The sequence below is a fragment of the Entelurus aequoreus genome, linkage group LG08, assembly GCF_033978785.1.
Source record: "Entelurus aequoreus isolate RoL-2023_Sb linkage group LG08, RoL_Eaeq_v1.1, whole genome shotgun sequence".
Classification (NCBI taxonomy): Eukaryota; Metazoa; Chordata; class Actinopteri; order Syngnathiformes; family Syngnathidae; genus Entelurus; species Entelurus aequoreus.
Genome location: NC_084738.1, coordinates 72,114,316 through 72,123,765, shown reverse-complemented (window position 1 = coordinate 72,123,765; position 9,450 = coordinate 72,114,316). Strand labels below are relative to the sequence as shown.

The 9,450-nt window shown below is 39.9% G+C and overlaps 1 long non-coding RNA gene across 1 annotated transcript; it reads left to right on the top strand.

Annotated features, from left to right (window-relative positions):
- The first annotated feature begins 172 nt into the window (after positions 1-172).
- Positions 173-8,031, top strand: LOC133656271 (uncharacterized). Its single transcript, XR_009827121.1, has 2 exons — positions 173-6,110; positions 6,353-8,031. It is a non-coding gene; the product is annotated as an uncharacterized LOC133656271 (long non-coding RNA).
- Positions 8,032-9,450: the final 1,419 nt, after the last annotated feature.

The following is a 9,450-nucleotide window of genomic DNA, read 5'->3' as shown; positions in this document are numbered from 1 at the left end:
ACTGCCGTTGTGTCCTTGGGCAAGACACTTTACCCACCTGCTCCCAGTGCCACCCACACTGGTTTAAATGTAACTTAGATATTGGGTTTCACAATGTAAAGCGCTTTGAGTCACTTGAGAAAAAGCGCTATATAAATGTAATTCACTTCACTTCACTTACGCCAGCCAGCCCTCATCTGCTCATCAACACCCGTGCTCACCTGCGTTCCAGCGATCGGCCCGGAGACGTAGGAAGTCAAGGTGAAGTCGGCGGCTAGCGCGTCTGCGCTCCAACAAAGTCCTCCTGGTTGTGTTGCTGTAGTCCGCTGCTAATACACCGATCCCACATACAACTGTCTTCTTTGCAGCCTTCATTGTTCATTAAACAAATTGCAAAAGATGTCCAGAATACTGTGGAATTATGAAATGAAAACAGAGCTTTTTGTATAGGATTCTACGGGTACCATAACTTCCGTTAAACTGACTTCGTCACGCGCATACGTCATCATACCGCCACGTTTCAGCCGGATATTTCCCGGGAAGTTATAAATGTCACTTTATAAGTTAACCCGGCCGTATTGGCATGTGTTGCAATGTTAAAATTTCATCATTGATATATAAACTATCAGACTGCGTGGTCGCTAGTAGTGGCTTTCAGTAGGCCTTTAACCCTGAACGTACATTGAAAATACACGCAACCCTAACTCAAAATGCCGGACATTTGAGGCATTTAAGAAACTCCGCCCTGACAGCTCCGCAAAAGAGGACATGTCCGGTGAAAAGATGACTAATGGTCAGTCTATCCTAGCCCGTTAGCTGCTAGCATGCCGTGTGTTGTGCCTCGGTGTGAATTGTTTACACAACAAGCGTTACGCTACTTAATATGTCCATGTGGAAACTCGTTCGGTACAACACCGAACTGAACCGAAACCCCCGTACCGAAACGGTTCGATACAAATATACGTACCGTTACTTACACCCCTAGCAAAAACACAAAATGTGCAATAATTTCTCCCAAAAAGTGGAATATTTGCTGTGAATTAATTGCCGCCTTAAACAGGTCAATCATTCATAACAACATTGATTTAAAAAAAATCAACAAAAAAATGATCCCTAGTCATAAAAGTGTAAAAAAAAAAAAGTAATGCGTTTTTTTTCTTTCAGCTCTTAAAGCTCCACTTTACAACTTTCACTTTTGGTTGATTTGCCAGAAGAAGACCACAGTTCCCATGATGCCTAGCGCACGTAGCGTCACACTGACAGGATGTAGTATTCTGCCTCCAGTGGCTGATATTAAAAATCCGACATTGGATTGTTCTACAAACATGACGCTCCTACCAAGAATGTACCGGGGCAGATGCAGGTCCCAAGCAAAGAAAGACCGGCAGGAGAGTTTTTTTTCTAAGGAAGTAGTCGTGGAACTATCACGCTGGTGCCTATTTATTGCTACCACGCACATTTCCGATTGCTAACATTAGCATCATTTTGATTTGAGCATGGAAAGTCACTTAGTAGTCCAGCAGGAACATCAGCATCGCTCTGAAATTCCTGCTCTCTCAGCTCAGGCCAGCCAGTGAAAGCCAGGGCAATGTTGATCCTGACTGTAAGCTCCCTTTTTCTTTTTGGTCTCCTCAGACAAAACTTTTCCTTTCTTTGGTTGTTTTGGAGTTTCGGCCATGAGAGCAGTAATTACAAGTAGGCGTTCTTCCTTAGGCCATGACACAACTAGTTGTATCATCTCAAAAGTTATACAAATATGTTGAAAAAAGTCACGTAGTGCAGCTTTAAGTCTCTAATTCAGCTTCAGAGTTTGCCATCGATTTTTAAAAATGATTTTAATTTTTCATTTAAAAAACAACTTTATTTTCTATATGGCATACCCACAAAAACAATTCAAATTGGTTATTAGAGTCAACATGGCAACTTTTTATCGTTACATTTCACCTTTTTTGCTCTTTCATTCCACTTTTTGATGATTTATTTAAACATTTTTAGAATGTGTGGCCGGCCGGTAAGAACTAGCTGCCCCCGGTGCACACTTTACCTTCAACACTAGATCCACTTCACATATACCTGTCCATTACAACCAGTTATTCAGATATATCTGCCCATTAGAACCAGTTATTCACATATATCTGTCCATTAGAACCAGTTATTCACATATATCTGTCCATTAGAACCAGTTATTCACATTTATCTGTCCATTAGAACCAGTTATTCACATATATCTGTCCATTAGAACCAGTTATTCACATTTATCTGTCCTTTAGAACCAGTTATTCAGATACATCTGTCCATTAGAACCAGTTATTCACATATATCTGTCCTTAACAACCAGTTATTCAGATATATATGCCCATTAGAACCAGTTATTCAGATATATCTGCCCATTAGAACCAGTTATTCAGATATATCTGCCCATTAGAACCAGTTATTCAGATATATCTGTCCATTAGAACCAGTTATTCAGATACAACTGCCCATTAGAACCAGTACTCAGTATTCAGATAAATATGTCCATTAGAACCAGTACTCAGTATTCAGATATATCTGTCCATTAGAACCAGTACTCAGTATTCAGATATATCTGCCCATTAGAACCAGTACTCAGTATTCAGATAAATATGTCCATTAGAACCAGTACTCAGTATTCAGATATATCTGTCCATTAGAAGTTGTTATTCTTCAGGCCCGAGCAGCGGAGCAAGCACCGCAGGGGCCTTATTTATTATTGTTATTATTATTTAGATGCCTTTTTGAAGCCCTTAACATCCATGAAAACTCTTATCAGGGTCGGTGAAAATGTTTATAATTTGGGGGTGCCGAAAATGACATTTCAAAATTGTCTCTCCAATATTTTTCTTTGTTTTATGCTCTTTTTTTTTTCAATGAACATTTTTTTTTATGTGGCAAACACACTATTTTCCTAATGAATGAATTGGAGCCATGAATAGTTGATAGTATTTGTAGAAAAGTTTGGACGCCCCTGCAAAGATGAGATAGTTGACCTGCAGTGACGTGTCAAACCTCAACCAGAAGGGATTTCCCAGTCAATAAGTCCACTGCCAGGTGTCTCCATCCAGTACCAGTACCAGTACCAGTACCAGAACCTCCTTGTGTGTGTGCAGTGAAACACTGCAATATACTCCACCATATACAGCACATATATTATTCTCTCTATATATGAATATATACATATTTAGCGTTGACATATGAATGTATGAGCAAGGTGTCTGTAACGTGTCTTATATTCTCCAACCATCACATGACCTATACGACTACATGTGATGTGCATGTCTGTGATCGTCACTAAACCATATTTGTGCGTTGACGCTCAGGCACAGGTGGCAGTCCGGCTTGTTGTCATCCCAGGGTGCCCCACTAGGGGGCGCTCTCACGTCCGTCCAGATCGCCCGGCTCGTTTGGTAGACGGCCAGCTAAATGTGTTCCGGTGGTTCAGACCCGACTAATGGCTGCCAGATGCCTTGGCTGAGGTGTAGCCATGCGTGGGGAGGTCAAGTGGAGCTGCAGGGAGAATACTACCATGTTGGGGTGGGGCGCACCGTGTCCTTTGGCCAACCCCTGTTGTTTGTTGGAACACACTCATGGTGACCCAGAGACCACACAAAGTTAGATGGACTATCAGCAACAACACAGTGGTACCTCGCTTCTTCTTAGCCTTTTCTTCCAACAGCTCCGAAAAACCTTAGAAATAATGTAATCCGTTCCAAAAACCCCCACATTTGATTTATAGCAATAGAAATAATGTATTCATCCGTTCCAAAAACCCCCACATTTGATTTATAGCAGAGGTTCTCAACCTGTTTGACCAAACATTTCCACTACAGTTGGACTCAAATACTAACACTGAATTAGTCATCTACCACCTTCATTTATTGTGTCTAAACTACTTTCAGTTTACCAGAGTAAGTTCATCTTAAAGATGATTTTGTTATCTAACAAACAAACCTTAGGCTTAGGTCAGGCTGATTTCAATAATACATACTAGTCAAATTTCTGCAAAAGAAGAGACTCCTAAAAACTGATGGAAAATACATTTACATGCCATTACGCAGTGCTAAAATTGATGAATTCTAACTAATTAGTGATCAATAATAATGATGTATTTCTTCAGTAAACTGTCGATAAAATTAAAATGCAAAATAAAATACAGCTTCACCACTTTAGTCATCATTTTTGCGCTTAAAAACATCTCTGACTTTAGCGCCAGATTTCTTCTGTTTGTTTTGATATTGTCATTACTGCCACAAGTGGTGGGAAAGTGTATTACAACCGCTGAGAAACATTTTCAGCTGGTTAAGAAACATTTATTTATAGAATATCATTAGTTTTACACGCAGAAAACAATATACATGTGTCATGATACATGAAAGACTCTAGTTGGCGAAGAGGGGAAGGAAGAGCCTCATTTTTGTATTTTGATATGACTTTTTCTATTAGTGTTTCTCACCATCTTTTTCAAAGTGCTGGCACTCACAACATTATTTGGCCCTAAGGTGGATTATTTTGCAGTGGAAAATAGAATCCTACAAAAAAAAGGTTCCACTGTACCCCAAATTGAAAACAGTCTTAATGCAAAAGAAGAGCAGGATACATTTTAATCTCTTTAATGAGCTGTTTGCTACCTTTACTTGGATGCCTACAGCTAATGATAGCTATTTGGCTAGTTTTAGCTCCAAACGTTAGCGATCATTGACTGTATGGCAACAAACTGCCATACAGTGAAACTTTATCAGCATATACCTGCTTTAATTTGGTCAATATCCATAAATGTTGGTATTTTGGGTTAGGGTTGTCCCAATACCAGTATTTACATACTTTTCAAAATAAAGGGGATCAAATGCATTTTTGGCTTAATTTTGACCAAAAATCTTACAACACATTAAACATTCTGCTAATTGCGCTCAAAGAACAATTTTAGAAGATTAAAATGCATTAAACACGCTGAGCTTTTCCTGTTGCACTCAAAGAACAATTGTATTTATTACATATAGTCTGCCATAATCTAGGACAGGGGTGGGCAATTAATCTTTACCGGGGGCCGCATGAGCAACCCGAGCACTGCTGGAGGGCCACACTGACAATATTTCAATTAAATTTTGCTCAAATTATTTTTGATATACCGTAAGATAAATAATATAATAATAATAATTTCATTCAACCTAACTTAATTTTATACAAAAGCAGATGGCTTTTGATGGTTTTATTTGTAACACTGTCTTACACAACACTTCCTGATGTATAATACAATGCAAAAATGTCCATTTCTGTCACTTTATCCTGCATCCTCTTTAAAAGTCCAACATTTTATTTGGACAACCATCTGTTGTCACACCTGCCAGCTTGTCCCATTTCAGTCCCAACATGTCCAAACACGCATTTACCTATGTGAACAAGTCATTACCTGTGGTTGTCTCTTTAATTGACTGCATGGCTGCCAGCTCCTCCGTGATTTGAAAGTCTGCAGTTGTCCCACGTAAGAAGATGAGCAGCTGGGCGGTGTCACGTACATCGCAGCTCTCATCCAAAGCCAGAGAAAAACAGTCAAAGTCGGCCGTTCTGTTCTTCAGCTGAAGCTCCAAGTTTCCAGCCATGGTCTCAACCCGCCTCGTTACAGTGCGTCGGGAGAGTGACACGTTCTCAAATGATTAGCCTCACGCGGGCCTGACAGGGACGCACAAAGGGCCGGATGTGGCCCGCGGGCTGTAAAATGCTCAGTTAGAATAGCTAAAAAATATTTACTGATATTGCATTAAATGCTTCATCATTTATGTTTGCCACTCTTGGTCTGTGCTTTAAGACAAATAAAATCATCAGGAAACACTCAAATCAATACTATAGCTAAAAAGTACACAAATTGTAGCAAGTTGTTAGAGAATTCAGTCATTGGACTTGTATGAGTCTGCGCTACGTGGGCGGTTTGGACCGTACTAACGTTTGCCGTCAAGCTGCGTCTACACAGCAGGGGAGCTAACTACATAACCTTTAACCCCACTGTGCAGGTCTCCATCATTGTTATACAAATGTTTGGCTCAGTTTGAATTAAAGTGTCAGATTCAAACACTGATGACATCTATTAAACAAGACAAGAAGCAAAGAATCAAACAGAAGTGAAGTGAAGTACATTTATATAGCGCTTTTTCTCAAGTGACTCAAAGCGCTTTACATAGTGAAACCCAATATCTAAGTTACATTCAAACCAGTGTGGGTGGCACTGGGAGCAGGTGGGTAAAGTGTCTTGCCCAAGGACACAACGTCAGTGACTAGGATGGCAGAAGCGGGGATCGAACCTGCAACCCTCAAGTTGCTGGCACGTCCGCTCTACCAACCGAGCTATACCGCCCCAACAGAGACAGAATTAAATTTGGACTCAATTTTGCGGAGAGACGCGGCCACCGTACTCTCTGCACGGTCTTGCACCACGCTCTGCCAAAAGATGGCACTCCTTTATTTGACTTTCTCCCCCCACCTGGCCACAGCTGCTTCCAGAGGGAAGTGGGTCGTAAACAGCATTGCCTTTGGTTATCGAACAGTTCAAAAAGAGTTCGTAAATTACTTCGAAAAGAGTTCGTGTGGAAATTGGGCAGATCCTGCCATCTGTCCGCTTTGAAGTCACAGTGGAGTTTTACGAGCCTTCCTCCTGGTAGGCCCCAAAGACAGCCCCCGTCCCCCTGCCAGGAACTCAGTGTAATACAAAGCTGGATCATTTAGAAATAATTATTACATAAAGATTGTACTACTTTAATCATACCACTTTGGCCAGGCGGATGAAAAAAAAGGCCTTATAGTATCGTTGTCAATTCATTAGTACTGCCATACTTTATTAGGAGCGCTTCTACCGTACAAGTACATATATAGCTAGGTATAAAATGAATGTTAAACCACTATTGGCAACATAAGCTGGTGTTGTTGTTGTATTTGTGGGTCACTTTGAGCAAGTTACAAACTTCCTTCATGTCCTGTTATGTGTTTATTTTCTCCTCCTCACAAGTCAACACTGCCACCTGCTGTCTGCTCAATGTATTGCCTTGTACGCCTTCCGCTGGGTGGAAACGTGAGCCGCGTTCCCGACACGTCGGTCCCGGTGTGCTTGGCGTAACGGCGGCGCCGAGGTATTGTTGCGAAGCCTTGAATGTGAAAAGTGTATGTCGTCCTATAACCTGCACTGAAATGGTGAATTGCTGCATTTATGGCTACGTGTCCTGTAAATATAAACCTTTGGTGAACTTGTCGCAGGGGCGATAGGGAAAGTTTCATGATTGGTGACGTGCTTTCTTGTTGGACGAGGCGCCCCGTCTTCATTGTAGGCGCCCCGTCTTAATTGTAGGCACCCCGTCTTCATTGTAGGCACCCCGTCTTAATTGTAGGCACCCCGTCTTCATTGTAGGCACCCCGTCTTAATTGTAGGTGCCCCGTCTTCATTGTAGGCGCCCCGTCTTCATTGTAGGCGCCCCGTCTTAATTGTAGGCGCCCCGTCTTCATTGTAGGCGCCCCGTCTTAATTGTAGGCGCTGGTTTCCAGCAGGGAGGATTGGGAAAGCTTCACATTTTCAAGTTAAGTCGTACGTTTGTTCATTTGACTCCCAAACAACTTCCCCTGGTTTTTTTTGGAGTACAAATGTGACGTCTCCTGTGGCCTAATTTGGACTCAAAGACTGCTTTGTTTGACAAGTGATACTCCACACTCATCTGGCTCACCTTTTTTTTCCCCCTCCACCCGAGACTTTTCCCTCAAAGCACCAACAACATGGCCTTGGAGGCAGACGCCATCTTGTCCCACTGGTTTTCTAAGAGTCCACTGCCTGTCTTTGTGCTCCTGGACTGACCACCACGCTGCATATTTGACCACACGGCAGCCCACCACAAGCCTTACAAGGTGTGTTGTTCGCTTTTGTCTATTTCACCTCACCACAGGAAGGCAAGGCTTTGTTGAAGTGCACTTGATTTAAGACCGCAATCTTCTTTTTCTTATATTGGACTTTCAACTTTGTTCAAAATAAACTGCTGAGTTATCACTCTGGCTTTCTACTCATTTTGATATTTTTCCTTTTTAAACCATAACAAAATATAGGGATTTTTAAATGTATTTTACCTTTTAGGGGTCTCAGTCATTAAAATGTTAAAAATAAGTCAAATTATTATTATTTTTTATTTATTTAACGCTTACAGTAAATCTCTATCAACTTCAAGTTTGAGTTTAAGTTTATTTGGAACATGCAAGCATACAACATGATGCATCACAATTTCCAGTTTCTTTTCAACATGTTGGAAAAGGAGTAGGAAGAAGCAGAGCTTATTTAATCCCACCCCTCTTCTTTACATAACAGTTGCAAAACGTTTTGTTCACTTCCTGTTCACAATTTTTTCACAATAAACTCCATAAGTAATCACAATAAAAATAAATAATAGTAAGAATTTAATAATAATAATTGGTGAAGTAAGTCATATTTCATATGATGAGATAAGTAAGATTACTTTAAGAATGAATGAATGGATGGATGAAATAAATTGAGAATGTTTGTCATGGTTCTTCTTCTTTGTACTTTGTAAACACTTTAAGTTTGAAGAAAATTATAAGAGTTGATATAAAGTAATAAAAAAAAAGGTTTTATGGCTTTTATGTCAAAAACAACTTTGTTTTTTATAGTAAAACTGAAATATGCAGTATTTAGTCATTAGAGCCCTAAAACATCAATAATGAATTGATTTTAATTCTTTAATATTTTTGAGTAATCCCAGTGAAAAGATAAATAAAATACCACTAAATATATTTGGGATCCAAAAGGTGCCCCACTCATAAAGTGATACGTTTTTATTAGGTATTTCATTTACTTTCAACACTTAAGTTAGGAGATCAACTTCAGATATATCTGTCCATTTTACCTTTGAAATATTATTTTGTTTGTTTTGTGCTTTTTTGTCAAATAAAACGTTGATGTTTTTATGTGGCAACTACACAATATATGCAATATTTACCACATAAAACATTTTAAAGTGAAATATTTGAAGTAATTGGAGCCTTGAAAATAATTCATTATGATATGGATTTTTTGGCATAATTTTTTTTTTTTTGGAGCAATGGCAAAAAAATAAAAATCAATCAATCAATCAATCAATCTGTTTATTTATATAGCCCTAAATCACAAAAGTCTCAAAGGGCTGCACAAGCCAAAACGGCATATGTGGGTAACCCCCCTCTCTAGAAAATAAAGAAAGACAAAAAATGGCAGCTTTGTGTCAACATTGCAACTTTTTCTCGTTAGATTTCACCTCATTCATTTTTATTTTTGCAATAGCATTTCCAGAATGAGTGGCGGGCCGGTAAACAAATAGCTGGGGGCCGCAAATGGCCCCCGGGCCGCACTTTGGACACCCCTGCCCTAAAGGGACATGGGGGAAGAATTTTTTAAAAATAATATTGTATTTTGTTTAGACATGTATCTCGTGCGCA